The following is a 23572-nucleotide window of genomic DNA, read 5'->3' as shown; positions in this document are numbered from 1 at the left end:
TTGCATACTTGTACTGAGTGGCTGTAAATCCTTCATATGACCACTTGTATTGTTAGATGTAGTGCAGCAAAACTCCGGCATCTTCTACCCTTTCAATCATTCTACCAATAATTAAGCCTGAGCAGGTACTCTTGGCAGTGGCCTGGGGATAACAGGAATGAGTTGTAAGATCCTGGCTTTGAGGACCACACAGTCCAGGGGAGGAGAGAAAGTGGGAAACAGGTACGAGAAGGGTGAAGCTACCGTTGCTGTCTGCTCTGCAGTGATACTGTGTACGCCAGCGGGCTAATGCCATGCCCAAAATGCCTCTGCACCATCTGATCGGGGGATCAGGCACCTGTGGCTACGCCAGCACAGGCGGACAGGACTCATATCCTCCTATGAGGCGAGGAAGTCCTCTTCTAGCAAGGGCGCCTTCATTTTTCTCCACCACCATTGCCTCACTCGACATACCTGTTCTCAGCCTCAGCCCTCCAAACGGCCTTGCTTGGACTTACAACCCTTCCTAGCTCTAGTTACTGTTATTATTGATGGCACGCATGTTGTGCATATTTACTCTGTGTAAAGAATGGCCCATATCTTAGCGCATTGAATGTTCAAAATATCCTGGGATGGGCTTTGTTATCCTGGTGTTATAGATGAAGAAAAGGAGCCTCAGACAATTTTAGAACCTTGTGCAAGGCCACACAGCTGATGAGTAGAAAAACTGAGATTAGCACCCAGGATGTGTGATAAGAAAGGCTCCTAAACAGCACACCAGTCTGCCCCTTAGGCACATGCAGTCCAACTCCCCAGCTGGCTTATTCACACCATAAGGACAGAGATCAACAGTGCCATTCTTTTAATAGTCCCTAGGCAGGGGGCACCTGTGAACACTCCGAGTAGGCATCTACCTGTGCGGTGTGCTTTGAGGCAGGCCAGACAAGGATGGGTTAAAAGTATCTCCACCACTGCCTGTCATGGTGCCTGGAATTTTACCATTGGAGGTGCGTTACTTTGAGACTTGAAGTTTTCCTGGTCTTCAGAATTGCTCCATTAGAACACGATTGCCCTAGGAAGGGTCGTACTCAGCTGAGACCTCAATGAGGGTCAGGGCCTTGGAGAATGAGTCCCAGGAGAAATGCCTAGAAAGTAGCCTGGGAGCTTTGGGAATGGGCAGGTGATCCTGAGAGAAGGCTGAGAGGTTCTAAAAACAGGGGTGGACATTTTGGCTGACCCCACCATTGTAGCCCCCAGCTCAGTGTGAGGCAAATGGAAGGTACATAATTCTCTCAATTTGAGAAAACACTGTTTTAATTAGGTATAAGAGTTGGAGGCATGGGGCATGGTGGCAGGTAGACATTAAGTGCTAAAAACCATGAGCATCGTGAAGGCATAAAAGACAACAAGAGAGAATCCTTGCCCTCAAAGAACTTATAGTCTCTTTGGAGAGAAAAAATATCAATAGCAAACAATGGCTGAATAAGACAAGACAGGAATTACCAGACACAGAACATATGTATAATAGGAAACTGAGGAAAAGGGGAGCTCAGTGTAGGAGGAGGTGGTGTTGGCTTCACTGGGGACACACGTTCCCAAGAACAGCACCAAATAAAGAGATATAATGAACAAGTTGGTGAATGCCTGTCTTATGCCAAAAGAAGACCCAAATGGCCCCAACCTATTGTTACCACAGCACTCCCAAACAAGGAGATCCAACTTGGATTTAATCACCATGATGCAAAATAATGTTAGGATGATCCAGAAACAAAATCTAGAAACAAATTCGTACAATAAATAAATCCAGAATTTCACTAATAGGTGAAAGTATCAGATTTATATACTAAGACACATGGCAAATAAATCTGAGAAAACCATTAGGCAAGTCTAAACCCCTCAACTAAAACTGTAGGAAAGAGATCTTTAGACCATGGGCCAACAACCTTGGAAAATTCCAAGACCTTCCACTAGATTCAGCTCTGATAGAGAATCACTTTGTCCTGTGGCCGTCCAACCAAAGACAAATGCTCTTCTGGGCTTTCGCTAATACTTCCTTCACAAGCAGGAAAGGTTACTTCTATTTACTTTAATTTATTTTGTATTTTTTTTAAAAAAGATCCATTTATTTCATTCCTACAAAGAAAACAACTGCAAGGAAGAAAGGAAGGAAGAAAGCAAGCAAGCTTTGACCTTTATCTTCTAAATGAGTTAGTTTTACTGATAGCTACAGGTAATTATGTTTTCATCATTCTGAATGACAACACTTTGCAACTCTTGGCATAAGAGAAACCAATAGCTACAGCCCAAGGCTTAGCTGTGAGCAGAAAAAAGAAAAATATAGGTATGAAGAGACTTGAAAAGGAGGTGAAGGGTGAGGAAGGAGGAGCCACAAGAAATCCTTCCTCCAAGTTTCTTAATTGAATTATTGCAGCATATCTTTCCTTTTCATTTCAACTTGGCTGCTAATGAGCTGCTTTTCTACAAGTTGCTTGTTTTCTTCAAGGTGGCTGCGTATCTGAGACATAAAGGTCTGGTTCAATCGGCTAATAGGTTTGTAGTAACTTTCATGGAGATGCACAGATACAGTGGTCACATTTAGACCCACAATTAGACACGGACTCTAATGAAGGATGCTCGAGCTTTATTTCCAGATACAAGCAGCAACTTGGTTAATGCAGTTCCAATGACTAAATGTTAAGATTTCTGGGACATTTCGGTGTTCTAAGGAACAATGAGAGAAAAAAAAAAAATTGAATTCATGAAAATCTGGGTAGTGATTACAAAACTGGAGCAAAATGACAATATCAGTATCTGTGCATTTAATATTGTATAAGAAAAGGATTCAGAATCCAGAAATAGAAATCAGAGAAAATGAATATTTAATATATACAAGTTTATCAGCATCATGTAAAATGTACAAAATACAAACTAAACAATATCATCCCACTAATAATTATTAGTAGACAGACTTTTGAAACATCAGTATTAAAAAACTAGTCTCAAAAATGAAAACTCATGAAAAGTTGAAAATTAGATCACTTTACTTGAACTTTCATAAAGAAGTTTCTTAGAGTGTATAAACATTGTTGCCATTGAGTTGAGAACGTATTTTTGTGAAAATTTCTTCACTGCTAAAAAAAGCACTAGTCAAGAAAATGATGTATTTATGCACTATCTCGAGAAGGTTTTCTCTTGACTCCTTCATCTTCAAATAATCAGAACTCTCATTTGATAACTGAGGAATATTTTTAAACATAATTTTATATATGGCATGGTGGGGGTGGGGGTGGAGGGCTGGAATGAAACCTATTTATTTTCCTTGGGCTATAGTTTGCTAGAAAAGCAAGAAGCAAGCATTTCCGATGTGTTCGACTCTTTCGTTTGCCTATATATGGTGGAGATCCCAGTGCCCAGCTGCCTGTATGTTTCCAAACTCTCCTCTTGTAGTGGACACACCCGAAGGTGATCCCCAGTGAGTCACTAGGTAGTATCATCCCTTCCTCCTGAGTACAGGCACAACCCAACTTGCTTCTAGCCAATAGAATACAGCAACGCCAATGGGATAATCATTCCCTTGATTAGATCACATTATGTAAGATTTCATAGTAGCAGGCTGAAGTGAGTCTCCTGATCACTTGAAGCTGCCACATTGTAACAAGGCCTGTGAAAAGTAACCACATGTCAAGAAATGTGAGCAATATCCAAGAGATGAGAAGGCCCCGGGTGACAGCCAGCAAGTAAACAGGGGACCTCTGTCTTACAGCTTCACCTTAATTCCTTCAACAATCATGTGAGTTTAGATGAAAAAACCCAAGCTCCAAAACGTAACACAGCCGAGCCAAAAATCTTGATTTCACCTTTGTGAGAACTTAAGCAGAGGCCCAGCTAAGCTGCACCCAGATTCCGGATCCATAGAAACTGTGGAATAAATTATATGTTGTTTCAAACCACTACACTTGTGGTAATTTGTTATACTGCAATGTATAGGTAATGCACATGATGTCATCATCCATTTTGAACGCCTATAGAAATATTCTTGCCACAAAGGTTTGTGTTGCCAGTTATGTTCTCCCTCCTTTCGAGGATTGCAGAAAGACAGCAGAATGCTTTATAAACGTGCATACCTTTACCCAAATCAGAACTTTAATGCAGAATATAATTTCTCCACATATGAGTCTCAAAACATAAATGAGTTGAATTCAACATTTTTCAAAATACTATTATTTTATAGGTGCTTGCAAATTGCCGAGTATACCTCCAAACCAGTTTTTCACTGTGCACACTTCCATTATTTTTTTAAATAACTTTTTTCTTTTCAAACAGTTTTAGATTACAGGATTATTGTGAAGACAGTACAGAGAGTTCTTGTATACCCCACACCCAGTTTCCACTATGAATAATATCTGACAGTATAGTACATTTTTCACCATTAATGAACCACTATTGATACATTATTATCAACTAAACTCCATACCTTATTGATCTGTCCTTATTTTTTTAACCTAATACTTTTTTCCTGGTCCAGGATCCCATCCAGGCTACCACGTAACATTTAGTTATCATGTCTCCTTAGGCTTCTTTTGGTTTTAACAGTTTCTCAGACTTCCTTCGTTTCTGATGACCTTGCTGACAGTTTGAAGACTACCAGCCAGATATTTTGTAGGGTGCACCTCTATTGGAATTTGTCTTATATTTTTCTCATGACTACACTGGGGTAATGTGTTTTGGGGAGGAAGACCACAGAGGCAAAACGCCTTTCTCACCACATCATATGAAGTGTATCTACTCTCAATGTAACGTAGCACTGTTGATGTTGACCTTGGTCACTTGGTTTGAGGGGGTATTTGTCAGTTTTCTCTACTATGAGGTACTCTTTGTTTTCTCTCTTTCCATGTTGTACCGTTTGGAAGACAGGCACTCTGCGTCTTGGGAGTTAGGTTTCGCTTCCTGAAGAGCTGAGTATCCACATACATTATTTGGAATTCTGCATAAGATATTTCCCTAGTCTCCTCTGATATCTATCCATTCATTTACTTGTATCAGTATAGATATTTATTTATATTTTGGGTTACAGCACAGTACTAATTTATATATTTTGTTGCTCAAATTGTTCCAGTTTTGGCCACTGGGAACATTTTCAGTTGGTTCCTACATCCTTTTGGCACACAGTGTCACACTAACCTTTGTGAGGTATTTTTTGTTTGTTTGTTTTTTGCTTTTTCTTTTAGCACATTCTCACCTTCTGGCACTATAAAATGTTCCAGGCTCATTTTGCATATTTCTTGCCCCAGTCTTAAATCAGCCATTTCGCCTAAGAGCCCTAGTTCCCTTTATCAGGAAATAGTATTGGAAGCCAAGACTTAGATGGTAGGTGTATTTATTGCTACTACAGTGTTATTGCTACTAGGCTAAACTAGTTTTTCACTCTCTTAGTGTGGGATCTTAGAAGGTCCCTATGTGCTTAATTTATTTTAATTTATTCAACAAACATTTTTGCAGAGATTATTATGTGTCAAGCATTATGTAACTCATTTTGCAAATATTAACTCATTTAATCCTCATAATAACCTCATAACAACAACAAGAAGCTAGGGAGTATTATTAGCCCCATTTTACAGATGGAAAAACAGAGGCACTGACAGGTTTGGACACCTGCCCCAAATTATGCAGCTACTAAATGGCAGGGCCAGGAATTGATCCCAAACATCTCCAGCTTTGGGGCACTAACCATAGTGCCACATTGTCTCATAGTGGTAAGGACCTCACAGAATATAAAACTGATGAATTAATGAATCCACCCATTTACTCTCCAACAAATATTTCTTATGTGCCGATTGGGTGCTAAACTCTCAGTTATATGTTAATTGGTATGTAATGCCATTTAAGATATTTCTTGGCCCAAATTAAAATGAAGGAAGAGGCTGTTGTAAAGGACTCTGGCAACTGCCCAGGATGAAGCTGGTATATAAAAACCACTCTTCTCAGTGGCTTCAAATATACTTTATTATGCTACAGGTGATATTCAAGGGTGATGAGCAGTGTCTTATTTACTTATTTTCCATCCATTTTCCTTTTGGCAAACTTTAAAGAAGTAGGGGGTTAACATCTTTTATTATATGTGAAACTCCCATTCATTATGCTACTATTCACTGACAAAATATTTGAATAAACTCTATCTTGTGAAAACCACTGAAGAAAACCACAATTTCCATTTACAGCTGATTGAAAGAAAAATTAAAATGTACACTTACTTTATGATTGTCACAAGTGGGTGGTTCCAGGAGAGCAAAGTTGCGATGACCTAAAAGAAAGCAGGCAGAGGACTTCCCGTCAGGATGGCAGAGAAGGTAAATGCTGTGCTCACCTCCTCCCATGACCACATCAAAAGTACAACTAAATGATAGAACATCCACCCTTGAGAACCACCTGCAGACTAGCTGAACAGAACGTTTATAACTCAGGCTGTGAAAGAAGCCATGTGGAGACTGGTAGGAGTGAAGATGAGAAATGGACGGGTCATATACCATGTGTGGCAGTTAAGAATCAGGAGGGATAACTCAGCTGTAGAGGCTCCCCCCCCACTAAGGAGCAAGGGCTCACAGGCCCACACAGGACTCCCCAGCCCAGGCCATCAGTGCCAGGAAGAGGAATCCCCACAACATCTGGCTGTGAAAATCAGTAGGGATTCTGTCTGGGTGAGATGGAGGGCTACTGGAGTCTCAGGCATTCCTCTTAAAGGGCTCATGCACGAACTTACTCGCTGATTGCCCCACTTGCTCTGGGCTGCAGTGCTGGGGAACAGCCCAAAAAGCACCAGGAACATATGAAGAGGAACTGAACTGTCTAGCTTCAGGGCAAGGGCTGCAGGGCAGCTCTCGTCACCATTTTGTTCCTTTTGTTACTTGTCGTCACCCTCCCCTCACATAGTTTGCAGGCATAGTTGGGTGCCATATTTGAGTCTCGATTAACCTGGACACCACTGCTCTCAACCCACCCTGGTGATTCTCTGAGATCTCGTTCCACCCAATTCATGTGTTGGGCCAAACCTCTTTCAGAGGCTAATCCACAAAAACAGCCAGCCTGTGACCATGCTGCACACTTTCCTAAAATCTCTGAAAGGTCCACAAATCCCAGAGAAGCAGTGGCTGGTCTCAGCATGCCCTGTATCTCTTGCTAGTGGCTCCCAGCCCCACACTAGTAGTAGCTAGTGTCAGTTTGCAGCATAGGCTCTCCAAGGAGCCTCCAGGCCAGCACAGGCAGCTACCAACCACAGATCACTTTGTAGCTCCTACCAGGTGGCTCCAGGCTGTGCATAGGCACCAGCTGACCTGGGACTGCACTGGAGTCCCTCCCAAGAGGACCCAGAACAAACACACCCAGTGACCAGCTTCAGACTACACCAGAATTAGCACCACCCAATTAGCTCCACAGAAAACTTGCCAAAAGGGTAGACTCAGACAGAGCCCCGCTAAAGCTAATCCCACTCCATGGGTTCAGGCCCTACACAACAGCTAATGCATTGTAGTCATAGGCAGTCCTCACAGCCAGTAAACCTGATATGGTCCATTCTACCCACTGAAATGACAAATGCAATCAAGGCTCAATCACAACAGAAGGGCACACACAACCCACACAAGGGATACCTTTGGAGCACCCAGGTGTCCAGGGAGACTGTGCCACTGGGCCCCAGAGGACAACTACTATACAAGCCACCCTGCCAAGACTGGGAGATGTAGCAGATCTACCTAATACACAGAAAAGCAAACACAGGGAAGCAGACAAAATGAGGAGACAAAGACACATGTTCCAAATGAAAGGACAGGACAAAACTCCAGAAAGAGAAATAAAATGGAGGCAAGAAGTCTACCAGATACAGAGTTCAAAACAATGGCAATAAGGATGCTCAATGAACTTAGGGGAAGAATAGATAAACTCAGTGAGAACTTCAATAAAGAGATAGTAAACAGAGAAAAGGACATAGAAACCATATAAAAGAACCAGTCAGAAATGAAGAATATAATAACTGAAATGAAGAATAAATTAAATTGAAAGCAAATTAGATGAAGCAGAGAATCAAATCAGCAATTTGGAAGACAATGTAGTGAAACACAACTAATCAGAACAGCAAAAAGGAAAATAATTTTTTTAAAAATGAGGATAGTGTATGGGGCCTCTGGGACAACACCAACCAAACCAACATTCACATCATATGGGCTCCAGAAGGAGAAGAGACAGAGCAAAGATTTGAAAACCTATTTATAAAAATGACTTAACCCTTCCCTATTCTGGCAAAAGTCATAGATATACAAGTCCAGGAAGTACAAAGTCCCAAACAAGATGAACTCAAAGAGGCAAACAATAAGATACATCATAATTAAAATGCCAAAGATTAAAGACAAAGAAAGAATCTTAAAAGCAGCAAGAGAAAGACAGTTAATTACCTTCAAGGGGGCTCCCTTAAGACTGTCAGCTGATTTCTCAACAGAAACTTTGCAGGCCAGAAGGTATTGGCACGAAATAGTCAAAATGATGAAAAGTAAGGACCTACAACCAAAACTACTCTACCCAGCAAGGCTGTCATTTAAAATTCAAGGAGAGATAAAAAGCTTTCCAGATAAGAAAAAGCTAAAGGAGTTAATCTCGACCAAACTAGTATTACAAGAAATGTTAAAGGGACTCCTTTAAGAAGAAGAAGAAGAAGAAAAAGATTAAAAATATGAATGATAAAATGGCAATAATTGCATAGCTATCAATAATTACTTCAAATGTAAATGGATTAAATGCTCCAAACAAAAGATACAGGGTGGCTGGATAGATAAGAAAACAAGACTCATACACATACTGCCTACAAGAGACTCACTTCAGATTAAAAGACATACACAGACTGAAAGTTAAGGGATGGAAAAAGATATTTCATTCAAATGGAGACTGCCCAAAAAAGCTAGATAGCAATACTTATATCAGACAAAATAGACTTTAAAACAAAGGCAAGAGACAAAGAAGGACGTTACATAATGATAAAAGGATCAATCCAACAAGAGGATGTAATCTTTGTTAACATTTATTCATCCAATGTAGGAGCACCTAAATACATAAAGCAAATATTGATGGACATAAAGGGAGAGATCAACAGTAACACAGTCATAGGAGGGGACTTTAAAATCCCATTGACCTCAATGGATAGATCATCCAGACAGAAAAGCAATAAGGAAACAGCAGCCTTAAATGACACATTAGACCAGATGGATTTAATTTATATTTTTTAGAACATTTCAGCCCAAAGCAGCAGAATACACATTGTTTTCAAGCACACATGGAGCATTTTCCAGGATAGACCTCTTGTTAGGCCACAGAACACAAATCTCAAGAAATTTAAGAAGATTGAAATCATGCCAAGCATCTTCTCTGATCACAATGGTATGAAAATAAAACTCAGTTATAAGAAGAAAAATGTAAAACACAGAAACACATGGAGGCTAAAATAACAAAATAACAATGAATGGGTTAACAATGAGATCAAGGAAGAAATCAATAGATACCTTGAGACAAATGATAATGAAAATACAATGACCCCAAAACATGTATGGCATACAGCCAAAACATTTTTCAGAGGGAAATTGAGAGCAATTCAGGCCTACCTCAAGAAACAAGAAAAATCTAAACTAAACAATCTACCCTTATACTTAAAGGAACTAGAAAAAGAAAAACAAAGCCCAAAGGGCTTCACAGGTATTTTTTTACCAAACATTCAAAGAAGAATTAACACCTATCCTTCTCAAATTATTCCAAAAAATTCAAAAGGAAGGAAGGCTCGCAAGCTCATTTTATGAAGCTAGCATTACTCTAATTCCAAAACCACACAAAGACATTACAAAAAAAACAAGAAAAAGAAAATTATGGGCCAATATCCCTGATGAACATAGATGCAAAAATCCTCAAAAAAATTAGTAAACTGAATTCAGCACTACATTAAAATGATCATACACCATGATCAAGTGGAGTTTATTCTTGGGATGAAAGGTTGGTTCAATTACCTGCAAATCAATTAATGTGATACATCACATAAACAAAATGAAAGATAAAAATCATATGATGATATCAAAAGATGCAGAGAAAGCACTTGATAAAATCCAGCGTCCATTTATGATAAAAATTCTCAGCAAAGTAGGAATAGAGGAAACATACCTCAACATAATACAGGCCATATATGACAAGCTCACAACTAATATTATATACAACAGGGTAAAAGTGTTTTCCTTAACATCAGGAACAAGACAAGCATGTCGCCTTTCACCAATTTTATTCAACACAGTATTGGGAGTACAAACCACAACAATTAGACAAGAAAAAGGAATAAAAGCCATCCAAATTAGAAAGAAAAAATAAAACTGTCATTATTTGCAGATGACATGATACTATATAGCAAGAACCATAAAGACACACAGTGTGAGGGATATAAATGATAAACATCTAAGTATTGCTTTGTCTTCTGCACCTGAAACTAATAATAATAAAAAAAAAGAACCATGAAGAGTCCACCAAAAGACTATTCAAACCGATAAATGAATTCAGTAAAATAGCAGGATAAAAAAATTAATATTCAGAAATCAGTTGCATTTTTATACACCAGTAATGAACTATCAGAAAGAAATTAAGAAAACAATCCCATTTACAATTGCAACAACAAAATATCTAGGAATAAATTTAACCAAGAAGGTAAAAGAACAGTATTTGGAGAATTATAAGACAGTGAAGAAGATACAAATAAATGGAAGCATATATCGTGCTCATGGATAGGAAGCATTAATATGGTTAAAATATCCATACTACCCAAAACAAAATATAGATTCAATGCAACCCCTATCAAAATACCAATGACATTTTTCATAGAACTAGAACAAATAATCCTAAAATTGATATGCAACCACAAAAGACTCCAAATAACCAAAGCAATCTTGAGAAAGAACAAAGTTGGAGGCATCACACTACCTGATATCAAACTATAATACGAGGCTATAGTAATCAAAACAGTACAGAGAGCCCAGAAATAAACTCATGCTTATATGGTTAATTAATCTATGACAAATGAGGCAAGGATATACAATGGGGTAAAGACAGTTTCTTGAATAAGTGGTGTTGGGAAAATTGGACAAATATATGCAAAAAATGACACTAGACCACTTTCTTATACCATATACAGGAATAAACTCCAAATGGATTAAAGATTTAAATGTAAGACCCAAAACCATAAAAGTTGTAGAAGAAAATATAGGCAGTAAACTCTCTGACATCACTCTTAGTAAGATTTTTTTGGATGTGTCTCCTCAGGCAAGGGAAACAAAAGAAAAAAATAAACAAACTAGACTACATGAAACTAAAAAGCTTTTGTACAGCAAAGGAAATCATCAACAAAATGAAAAGACAATCTACTGAATGGGAGAAAATATTCACTAATGATACATCTGATAAGGTGTTAATATCCAACATATATAAGGAACTCATACAACTTAACAGCAAAAAGACAAACAATCGAATTAAAAAATGAGCAGAGGATCTGAATAGATATTTTTCCAAAGAGGACATACAGATGGCCAACAGACATAAAAAGATGCTCAATGTAACTAATCAGCAGAGAAATGCAAATTAAAACCACAATGAGATATTACCTCACACTTGTCAGGATGACTATCATCAAAAAACCAACAAACAACAAGTGCTGGCAAGGATGTGGAGAAAAGGGAACTCTTGTACACTGTTGGTGGGATTGCAAATTGATTTAGCCGTTATGGACAACAGCATGGAGGTTCCTCAAAAAATTAAAACTAGAACTACCTTATGACCCAGCAATTCCACTTCTGGATATTTATCCAAAGAAACCAAAGACACTAATTTGAAAGTTACAGATACCCCCATGTTAACTGCTGTATTATTTACAACAGCTAAGATACGGGAGTAACCTAAGTGCCCATCAATAGACAATTAGATAAAGAAGAGAAGTACATATATACAATGGACTATTATTTGTCCACAAAAAAGAATGAAATCTTACCATTTGCAACAACATGGATGGATCTAAAGTGTATCATGCTAAGTGAAATAAGTCAGACATAGAAAGACAAATGCCATATGATTTCACTGATATGTAGAATGAAAAACAAAATAAACAAACAAACAAACTCATACATACAGAGAACAAACTGATGGTTGCAGGTAGGAGGAGGTTTCAGGGGCAGGGTGAAAATGGTGAAGGGATTAAGAAGTACAAATTTGTACTTACACAATAGTCATGAGGAATATAAAGTACAGCATTGGGAATAATGTTGTAATAACGATGTATTGGGTCAGCGCCTTATTGGGAGGAATCACTTCATACAGTATATAAATGTTTAACCATTATGCTATACACCTGAAATTAATGTTGAATGTGAAGTCTAATTTAAAAAAAAATTTAATTAAAAAAACTGAAACAGGCAAAATAACCATGTTGATACAAATATCTCAATGGACTGTTTGTAGGGCCATTTATCCCCACCTATTTTAGTGGCAGACTGCCACTTCCTATGTCGTGGGTTTACTTGTCCAATAACACCTTTGGGAAAGGGAGTAGAGTTAGAGTGGAGATGGGGCTCTGCAGAAAGGAATCACCTAGAAAAAAAGGTCAGACTTCTTTTGATATTTATAAAACTTGTTTATTATATTTACTGACTTTTTGTTGATATTTATAAACTCCTTAGAAGAGGACACAGATCCAAGGGAAGGGACAGTCAAAAACGAGAACCTTCATTTGTCAGTTAGGAGCAAGCACCAAATGAGAAACCTTCCAGATGTACCAAAGCTTAGGGACATTTCCAAAAGAATTAGCAGACACAGGGCCTTAAGGCAACAATAAGAAATCAGTATAGCACAGGTCAATGAATGGGAATAATATATTGGTTTGATTCATAAGTCAGGAGAAAGGAATGATCAAAGGGGTTAGCCTGTGAGATCTGACCAGTGTGTCTGATTAAGAAGGCTTCCACGAAGAGGGTATAATCTATTCAATTCCATCACCAATGGACATGGGGTAGGGGGTGGTCTCTCAGATTTTGTTTCTGGCATTTATAACCTCTTTGAGAAAAGTGCATTTCAGCACCTCTGGAAGTACCAGTCTAGACAATCTAATTAGTCCAATTAATACAGTTTCAAAATGATCAGCAGGGTCAAAGCTCTCTTGGGAAATGTTAAAAAGAAATCTCAACTTGTATCTCTGAATTCTTAAATATAAATGTCACTTTTACTAAGAATAAAATATCAAGGAATGTGCTATTACTTGGGTTTCTAAATATCCTCCCTTCTTTATTAAAAAAGTCAATTGTAATAATTGAAGAAAAGATGTTCCAACTGACATATTAGAAAAAAATGTAACATTCTACTAATTTCTGTGTATTTGACGATGTACCAATCATTGCAAAATGCATCTCAGTCAATAAACCGAGGATTTATTTATTCCTTTAAGCATTTATCAGATAATTGAATACAGTTAAAGCAGAACTAGGAGCTTTACCAAAAAGTTAACAAATGTGTCTCTTTGAACATAGACTAGAAGCAATATATCTCAGCGGTAAGGACCTCAGGTAAGTTATTTAAGCTCTGGATGTTCCACAAATGGTAGTTGTTTTGTTGTTTTCAGTTCCAGCAATATAAGAATTTTGATCTAAGACAGAGTCTTAATTATTTTCTTACTCATAATAACCTATAAATTTTAATAACATAGATATTTAGAATAGATTTTGACTTAATAAAATGTAATATTTCCAAACACGAATTTTTTTAACTGAAAAAGAATCTGTGAAATGGTTTTTATGTATTTTCCTTTATCTCACAGTTATTTTGTTGACATACAAACATATTACAACTTGAAAAGTGATATGTTAAGGTTTTTTTTAATTAAAATGTGCAATCAAGTCAAAGTTAATTCAAAGTGTTTTACATTTAAAAATATATACAGGGGGTTCCAAAAAAATGTATACAAGTGGACACTGGTCAACGTTGCTCAAGCAGTAGTTCGCCATAATCAGAAGTGTCTGGATGCTGATGGTAACCACTTTGAGCACCTCTTAAAATTGCAGGAGTTAAATGTGACTTGTATTCATCTTTTGTTATCGGTGTATATTGAGTATTACAATTTTAATACAGTTTTCTTTTCGTAAAATGTGTATGCATGTTCTTGGCACCCTCTGTATAGCTAACTCAATTTCAGACTTTCAGATTTTACTGGAAAAACAAACAAACAGGTACTTGGTTAAAATGACAAGGTGCATAAATGAGCAATTACTAGAGCTGACCTGACATAGGACCCCAAAGGCTTTCTCTGGCATCAGAGTGGACAGGTCATTGAAGACCAAACTTGTTAGGTGGCATCTAAGTCAACTGGATGAGACCAGGAGAAGAGGACATCACATGAGAGGTATTAAAGCTGTCTGTTCCCTATACCAAGTTTCATTGATATGCTCACAGAAGTGCAGTGAAACACAGCCTATCTTATCTATTTTTTTCCCAGAGATTTATAAGAAAATAATGGAGGTGAGGGTGGGATGGATACACATGGGCATGTAGGAATGCAGGTATAAATAATCAACAGAGTATATATTCCATTGTTTATGTTATAGTTGCTTCCATCAAAACATATACATAAGAGAAATTCTGTAGATTTTATATGTATCTTGCTAATTTAAGGGAGACAAGGGATAAAGTAGAAAGAACACAGGGGTGAAAGTGAGGAATTCTGGGGTCTAACACGAGCTCAAGCATTACTTAGCAGTGGGCTAACTTTGGAGCAGTCACTGACCATCGCTAAGTCTCTATACATAGAAATGGTATATAATCACCTAAATTTGACCTTCGTGTCAAGTTGATCTTTACTTTGACAATCTCTATCAGGAAGTTTATGGTTTTTAAACAAATAAATAAACATAGCTGGCCAAATTCACTTTTTCAGAAGCCTGAAGTGCATCCTTTTTTAATGGTGATAGTGCTTAAAATAGTTACTATATATTATTTTGTTTGCATATAAAAATTTCAAGGTTTATGACGTGAAAAATCTAAAAACATTTCAGTAAAAACTGCTTTGAAAACTTTTAATATTACATGAAGATATAATATGGTTACCAATACCATTTAACCCTTGTTTGTAATTATCCTGTCAGCCATAACATCCATTCATGCTAATGAATGAAATGGTTTCTGGTCTCAGTGTTGGTATCTATTATTTTACCCAAAACATGACATTTTCACTGAGCTGTATATTCTGACAAGTACTTGTAAATCGAATTCAATAGCTCTTTACATTTCATTTTAATTTGATTTAATAAGTCTGGTAATTTGAATTTGAAAATCCAACCCTAACTTTCCTCAGGAAGTAAAAAAAGGCTTAATATTTATTCATCTAGGAAAAGATGTACCATGCTTCAGAACACAAACTGGAAACAGATGATATTCATCCTTTAGGGGCATTTAGCATAAACTATTCAGTATATATATATATATATATATATATAACATATATATATATATATTACATATTTATATATTATATATGTAAGCTATTTAGCTTATATATACTCACAACACAGCTGACCATTTATAAACATAGCTATCGTGGAAACCAGAGAGCTCTGTGGAGGGCAGACCATTCATTGGTCTAAAGTGAAACGTCATGAATCCTGCTACGGTGTGGTTTGGGGGAACACTAACCACGCGCAGGTACTGAGCTAAGCTCTTTATAGGAGATATCCAATTTAATCATTAGAACCATCTCTATGATTGCCTATTCACATCAAGCCTTAAAGAAGGTAAATCACGTGTCCAAAGCTTCCATGCTATCAGTGGCAGAGCCATCATTTGATTCCAGAGACCAAAGTCTTAACAACTTCTCCCCACTGTCCTTCTGGGAAACACAAGTTTTAGTGTGTGGTAAGTAATGGGAAATGCCACTGTGTCAGGGTCGGGTCAGGTCGGGTTGGGCTGAGGCATCAGGCGGTGGTGGGGAACCCTAGGGAATGAGAGAGGTAAGCGTAGCACCACTAGTTTCCACTGTCACGATCCAGGGCTGCTGTTCCCATATTCCGAATTGTGTTATGGGATTTTTTTTTTCTGTCCATGCAAGGAAATTAGAACTGTCAGTTTCCTACTGAGAACTGCTAAAACAGGAGCCTGGAACAGGTGGTTCCAAAGTCTCTCTTCACCTAACAGACACTAGCCTTGCTCTCTCCTCTGGCCTCCTCTTTCATTGCCCTCTTTCAAGTGCCAGATTCCAGTTTATTTACCCTCCAGCACCGGCCCTCACCTTGCCCTCCTCTGTCACCCGCTCATGCTCTTCCTCCCACGTCACTTTACCTTTCACCAATTTATTCATGAGCAGTCATTCAGAAAATATGTGAGGACTGAATGTGCCAGGCTCTGTGCACCACACAGGGAATGTCCAGCAAATTAGACCAGCACAGCCCCTGGCCTTACGCAGCATCCAGTCCAGAGGGGGAAGCAGATGGGAGCACAAGGAAACACGTGCATCACTAAAGCAAGTGCACACGGTTGTAAGTGTGAAAGGCAGAGAAGCTGCATCCGAGATGGAGCCTAACAGAGAAGGATGGATGTTAAGAGAAAGACTCTGAGGAAGTAACTTCTAAGCTGCGAAGTGAAAAGTGAGAAAGATCCAACCTGGCCAAGCGGTAGAGAATAGTGGAAGCAGATGGAACAGCTCATGCAAAGGCCAGGGGATGGGAAAGCATTTGAACAGAAAGTGCGGAGGAGAGCGGCATAGATGAGCCGCCTGAGGTGGGCAGGGCTCGGTGGGAATTTGGATTTCATTCTGAGTGCAACCTCCTATAAGAAAACATATAAAAGAAAATGAACCTAAAAAAAAAAAAAAGGAAAATATTTTAACACATATTTTCATGTCTATTTAATGCTGAAGCACTGACAAAGTGCTGTACACTTGCAACGTTGGAAACCTGTCAGGGCTGCAATTTAAATGACAAGCCAGGAACTGATTGGAAAATGACCCTGCGAAAAGTTTCATACAGCTACTGTTCAATGAATCCTTCACAGACACAAATTAAGAAATGGACAATCTCTCCAAGATCTACCTGAGGAGGAGATTATGACCCTTGTTTTTATACGCGAGGAAAACGAAGCTCAGAGGGCTCGTACAGCTAATCAGGTGGGAGAACCAGGTTTTATGATCGAGCTTGTCTGACTCCACAACTTAGTTCTAACCATTATTCTACACTTCCCCTGCATTCCATCAATTTAATAAAATAGTATCTTTTTTGGGCAACACTATCGAAGAATGATGTATGAGAACGCTATAGAAATAAGCCTTCTGGACCACAGAGACCCTGTAAAAATTAAAACTTTAAAATTTATACCTCTTTGGATGAGAATTTTTCAAATTTTCTGCCTTTTGTACACCGACACTCATGTTAACCATTATGAACATCAGTAATTCCACGAGGCTGCCCTTAGGCTGCCCTGTTTGCTCCTACATGACATAGACCCAGGCTCAAAACACTGTGCAATTTATTTATTTATTTATATTTATATATTTTTTGTTTTAGTTTTCTGTGTTTTATTCTATTCCTGTCTCTGTATTCATTTCCAGGACTTTGTTTCTTAAAATTTTCAGTGTGGTTGCCTCCTGAAACTTGTCCCTGAACATAATTAGACTGTTAGTTGTTATTTACTTGGGATTAAGAAACCCAACAGTTTAGTGTTAGCATTTTAGTAAAAGAAGAATAAAAAGAAGCTGAGCAACAAAAATTAAATGCAAAGTCACAATGCTGTGGAAATGAGTCCTGGGGGACTGACTTACAGGGCAGGAGGACACGTGTCCTCAGACGAGGGCAGGTGAGAAGCTAAAACGGTGAGTAGATGTAAAAGACAGTCATTAGCCAGAAGGTCCTTTGAGGTTGGCAGATAAGAACTCAGAACACACTCTTTTGTGGGAATAGCATTTAACATGGTGGTCAGGTGGTCAAACAATTTTATTTATAAAATTTTATTTAATCCATTATATACATGAAATGTTTTCTCCTTGATTCTATGAGAGAGTGAAATAGGAGCAGGAAATCAGAAACCCATGTAAATATTGTAAAGCCCTAGCCACTAAAAGAAAAGGAGGAGGTGGGAAGGGGGAGGAGAAAGGAAAAAGGAAAAAGAAGGAAGAGAGGGAGTAAGGAAGGAAAGAGGAAGGGAGGGGGAGGTGTTTCCCTGGGGGTGAGAGGGCAGATCCTGGTTTGTGGCGTCTGAGCTTGTAACAGTTAGAGGCCCCTGTTTAAAAAATATAAATTATGAATACAAACTTAAATATAGATGTGAATATTTTTTAGAATGAGAAAAGTAATTAAATTCAAATTTTAAATATTGAAAAACAGCTTAGCATAATAGCGTTTTATTAATTACCAGATACATGGATATAAGGAAATGACTGTAAATCACATAACTATATCTTATTAAATCCAAACAAAATATATCCCCAACTCAGCTTCCATTTAGGCTGATCCCCAAAATGCCTCTGACTACTCCACCAACTCCCCATACGAGGGGAAATACAGTGGCAGTGGAAACAGTACTCTTCACCAATTGTAGCGAAAATGTCTTTCTTTTGAAAATCTTACAGAAACGTGTGGCCATGTGAGTCCAACGCCTTAAGCTGCCCGGTTCACAGTGGACCAGGCCCTGTGCTTTCCCTCCTCCAAGTCTGCCCTGTCCCCATGATCTGAGAGTCCCCTTCCTCCCACAACACCCCAAAGAGAAGCAGAAGAAGGTCCATGTTCTAGTTCAATAAGTCAGGAGAACTCCGGTGTCCTGAGCCAGAGCCATGTAAACATGCAGCCTCTCCCAGGGAACACGGGGGAGCCATGCAGCAGTAGAATGAGTCAGCAACAGCCTTCCTACTAGAGTTTTATGGACCCTCAGCTGGACAGTATCTCCCCCAGATAGCAATTAAAACAGCTGCACCCAAATCATCCTTCATCAGCACCAGTGTGTGTGTGTGTGTGGCGGGGGGGGAAGGGAGGGGTGAGTGTGTCCCTCTGAAGCAGGACATCAAGTACATTGGCCATGACTTAGACTTTTTCTATCTAGAGACGTGGTGACATTGCTGGTCTGAAAGTCCTTATTTGTTTCTTTCTACTGCAAAGCTGCACAACTTCTTTTGGGGTGGGGGTTTGCCAGTGACTTTGCCTTCTGAACTAGAAGCTCCTTATCAGTGTTACACAAGGTCTGACAATTAGGTTTGTGAACTTGTTGCAACAATGTTCCTAAACTTTTTTGATATCAGAGGGATTATTCCTTATGAATTTGTACCAACTGGACAAACAGTTAACCAAATTTACTATTTGAAAGTGCTGAAAAGGCTGTGTGAAAATGACTGAACTTTTCGCCAACAATTCCTGGTTCTTGCATCACGACAATGCACCAGCTCACACGACACTGTCTGTGAGGGAGTTTTTAGCCAGTAAACAAATAACTGTATTGGAATACCCTCCCTACTCACCTGATCTTCTGGTCCCCAATGACTTCTTTCTTTACCCGAAGATAAAGGAAATATTGAAAGGAAGACATTTTGATGACATTCAGGACATCAAGGGTAATACGACGACAGCTCTGATGGCCATTCCAGAAAAAGAGTTCCAAAATTGCTTTGAAGGGTGGACTAAGCACTAGCATCGGTGCATAGCTTCCCAAGGGGAGTACTTCGAAAGTGACTGTAGTGATATTCAGCAATGAGGTATGTAGCACTTTTTCTAGGATGAGTTAGTGAACTTAATTGTCAGACCTCGTATAATCAGAACAAGACTCTTTCCCAAGCACCATCGTTTCTGGCTTTGTTGACACTGAAGCCAGCCTGGACCATTCTTCTGACTTTCTTTATGGGCTTTAGGGTCAGCTGGCCTATGGCAGATTAAGTACCAATTATCTTTTTTTCAAGGATCAGTGAACAAGCGAAAGTCCACCCCACGGTGAAAAGGCCGTTTGCTGCCAAATGGTGACCTGGACTTTACATAAGAACCTAGTTGATGATCTGGAGCAGTTCACTCATCTGGTCTGGTAAGAAATTGAGACTCCTCCAGTGCATGAGGCCAGGCCTCTGTTCCAAGGCTGGCCCAGCCCTTTTGGCAGTGCTCGAGCCACTGTGCATCTGAGGTCAGAAACTTCACCAGAGAATTACCAAGGAAGTGGAGTGGGGCAGAAAGAAACCCAGACGGGGGACTCAAGTGAAACACATGCTTGACTTTATATCCTGAGCTGTGAAATACTCAGACATTATTTAGCAGGACATATGAACACATGTGTGACTTAATCTTGTAACAGTTGCCTCAAGTGACAATTAATAACCTTTCTTTTCTTCCTAATCCTTTTTTTTTTTTTTTTTCTGTCTTTTTCATTTTTGTTTTAGTAAAACAACTACTCATTCCTGGGTACAGGCCTGTCCCCATCACCATGCAGAGCACATTACATACAGTATCTCTTTCACATAATGGCCCTAAAAAGGAGAACTTGTTGTTCTTATTTCATATGAGAGAACAGAGGCTTGGGAAGGGGGCAGCTGTATTAATTGGTGTGACCCCATATCTGTCTCACTCACAGCTCAGACCCATCCCATTAGAAACACTGGCATCTTTCTCTTGATAAAAGATGGTGGCCATCACTGAGTCCCCACTGCACACGACCTACCACTTGAGAAGAGATGTTCCCATAACTCTTGTCTTTGGCACCCTGCATCACATCCTGCCTGCCCCTGGACTCTTGGCTCTACAGTATCTTCCTGCGATAGCAATCAAAGTAGCCGAATCTAAACCATGCTTCGTCAGCACCAGTGTTGAGTGCAGAGTGGGGGTGAGTGTGTCCCTCTGCAGCCCTGGTCATTTTTTCAACTTTTAATAGTAAAAATGGAGAGTGCAGAGGGAGTACAGACTCCTCTAAGGCTGGTAGCACCCTTTCAGTGGTGCCCCTGGGCACCTTCCAACTGTCTGCCTCTAGGCCTCTCCAGTGTGACAGGGACCTACATCTGTAGGTGCAGCCAGGAAGCAGAGGAGAAAATCACCAAGGATGGTTCTCAGCCAGTGGAGAGTGGGAGTAGATGGATAAAATGCCCCACTGCCTTCCAGGCACAACTCTGGGAGACTTTCTGAAGTAATCAAATTTCCACTTGCTTACTCAAATCCCTGCCTCAAAATTTGCTTCTGGGGATAAACCAAACTAAGACATCTTCCAGTGGTTTTTTAAATTCCATTTGCCTTGTTAGTAGACTGTCTGCTTTGGCGTATGTGTGTTTTATATGGCTGTCAAGTTTCTCACATAAAGGACTTTCTTCCAATTTTTAAAAATTAACCAGTTATTTCCCTTAATCACAGCTCCCTTTAAAGAAAAAGGATGTGTGAGAAAATAAGCACACTAAAAATCTCTCTCTCATCCTTTGCTCAGAGTCCTAAAGACCAGTCTCAAAGTCCCCATTAACTGGAGAGCTCATCAGAGCTACTGACACTAACACCCCCATGCTTTATTAGGATGGGGAGCAGACATTGAGCATATTGCAGTAGAACAAAACCTAAATGACATAATGTAACAAGTTAATTAGTTAGAGAATATTATTTTGCTATCAGATGTCATAAATCAAAGGCAGTTCACAGAGATGACGCAAGGTTTATCACTTTTACACAAAAAAGAGCTAGAATTTTTTCCCTTGGCATTATTAATAACACACACACACACACACACACACACACACACACACACACACACACACACACACACACTCCTTGACCCTCACATCTGCTAAAAATAAAAGATTCTGGATTTCCTTCCACTACAAGAGAAGAGACTCTTGCTTGTATCGCGACCCTGACCCAGGACCACTGCTGTAGGCTGATTACCGCCTTTTGCCATGTATATTTAATGTTGTATTCATAATTTAAATTTTTTAAACAGGGGCCTCTGACTGTTATAAACTCAGATACCACAAACCAGGATCTGCATACTTTTTTGTCCACGTTTGTGAGGGGAAAATAAGGATGTGCGTTATACATAGGTAGTACTAATTCCATATCCAGATAAATGTTTTTAATTCTTTTATTATGCTTATGAGTTAAAAGTGTTAGAGTTAGAAATCAAAAATGATATCTGTGTGTAAAATAATACCCTGGAATACGATAATAGGTTTTGTTGAACTTATGATGAACTAGCAATGAAAGCAATTTCTGTCAAAGATTCAATGAAATGAAATGAAGAGCCACATGTTGTTGTCCACAGAGTAAGGGACTCTGACTGGATAAGAGAGGTGATGCCGACTTTATGACCACAGGGTGAGCAACGCGGCATTTCTCTTTGTACACTTTAGGCGGGAGCTAACAATCTAGCTTATATTTTTACAAAAATTATTGGAAAATGTCAAAAGTTTTTGTACACTGCAAGCTTTAAGCTAATAGTTATTAAATATGCTAGAGAGCATGGCAACAGAGCTGCCGAGAGACACTTGGGACCTCCTCCCACAGGGAATGTCATCAGATTGTGGAGCAACAAGAAGAAACGTTTCTTCAGATGCCAAGACAGAAGAAGGCAATGCGAGGAAACCTCCAAAGTGGCCAGAAGTGAAGCAGAAGGTGAAGAACTGGATTCTGGGGTAGCATCAAACTGGGATCTCAGTTTTGACCAAGATGATACAAGACGAGGGTAAAATGATTGCATGAGAGAAAAACATTGATGTTTCTCAGGGACACCTAAATGGTGCTTTAATTTTATGAAGAAAGAAGGTCTGAGCATGAGGACATGTGTGAAACTTGTCCTAAAACTTCCAGCAGCCTGTGAGAATCAAGTTTTGGAATTTCATTCTTATGTTATCAATCTTCGAAAGACTTACAACTTTGAGCTGTCCCAAATCGCCAGTATGGATGAGGTCCCACTCACATTTGCTGTGCCATCCAACAGAACTGTGGACGTCAAAGGAGTAAAGACCGTGTCTGTTAAAACTAGTGGACATGAGAAAACATACTTCACTGTCGTGTAGGTAGGACAAAGCTACCACCTTTGATCGTCTTTAAAAGAAAAATGTTTCCACAAGAAAAGATTCTACATGGAAACAACCAAAATGTCCTTCGATAGATGAATGGATAAAGAAGTTGTGGTCTATATACACAATGGAATACTATTCGGCGGTAAGAAAAGATGATATAGGAACATTTCTGACAACATGGATGGATCTTGAGAGTGTAATGCTGAGCGAAATAAGTCAGACAGAAAAGGCAGAGAACCATGTGATTTCACCGATATGTGCTATATAAACCAAAAGCAACAAAAGAACAAGACAAACAAATGAGAAACAAAAACTCATAGACACAGACAATAGTTTAGTGGTTACCAGAGAGTAAGGGGGGTGGGGGCTGGGAGATGAGGGTAAGGGGGATCAAATATATGGTGATGGAAGGAGAACTGACTCTGGGTGGTGAACATACAATGGGATTTATAGATGATGTGTTACAGAATTGTATACCTGAAATCTATGTAATTTTACTAACAATTGTCACCCCAATAAATTTAAAAAATAAATTATAAAAAA

At 39.0% G+C, this 23572-nt stretch overlaps 1 protein-coding gene across 3 annotated transcripts in view; it reads right to left on the bottom strand.

Moving 5' to 3' along the window:
* The window catches only part of NCALD (neurocalcin delta), a 416798-nt gene that overhangs the window by 178083 nt on the left and 215143 nt on the right, over nucleotides 1-23572 (bottom strand). For 2 of the 3 annotated variants that reach the window (XM_074316354.1, XM_074316352.1), the window contains exon 3: nucleotides 6231-6280. The exons of the other annotated variant lie outside the window; for it this stretch is intronic. The gene's annotated coding sequence lies outside the window, so the exon portion shown is untranslated. The remainder of the gene's footprint in view (nucleotides 1-6230; nucleotides 6281-23572) is intronic. 3 annotated transcript variants of the gene reach the window in all.

Source organism: Rhinolophus sinicus, linkage group LG12 (genome assembly GCF_036562045.2).
Source record: "Rhinolophus sinicus isolate RSC01 linkage group LG12, ASM3656204v1, whole genome shotgun sequence".
Classification (NCBI taxonomy): Eukaryota; Metazoa; Chordata; class Mammalia; order Chiroptera; family Rhinolophidae; genus Rhinolophus; species Rhinolophus sinicus.
Note: the sequence above shows the minus strand (reverse complement) of the source record. Positions and strands in the feature narration are given on the sequence as shown.